This window comes from Trypanosoma conorhini (assembly GCF_003719485.1).
Source record: "Trypanosoma conorhini strain 025E chromosome Unknown Tco_14.4_contig_00731, whole genome shotgun sequence".
NCBI lineage: Eukaryota > Euglenozoa > Kinetoplastea > Trypanosomatida > Trypanosomatidae > Trypanosoma > Trypanosoma conorhini.
The window spans coordinates 7334-7698 of record NW_021704792.1 but is presented as its reverse complement, the minus strand read 5'-3'; positions in this window follow the sequence as shown (position 1 = coordinate 7698).

Genomic DNA, 365 nt, shown 5'->3' with positions numbered 1-365 from the left:
AGGAGTCATGCAAAAAAAAAAAAACCATGGCGTCCGATGGGGAAGCAACGGCAGAAATCCCGGGGGGCCACAGTCCGCTTCTCCCCCCCCCCCCCCCCTACTGACGTAATCCTCTCCTCCCCCATCCTCCACAGAGTTATCCGTTTTATTTCCTCCTGCTTTTGCCTGTCCGCGTAGATCTGTGTGTGTGTAGTTGTATACAGCCAACCGCCCCCTCCCCCATCCATGCATTCCCGTCAAATATATGCCAACGCGACCACGCACAGCACAATCGCGTCGCCTAAAACATAATTGACATATAATATGCCTTCATTTTCTTTCTTCCCTATTGCGCCCGCGTTAGAAAAAAAAAAATCCTTTGAATC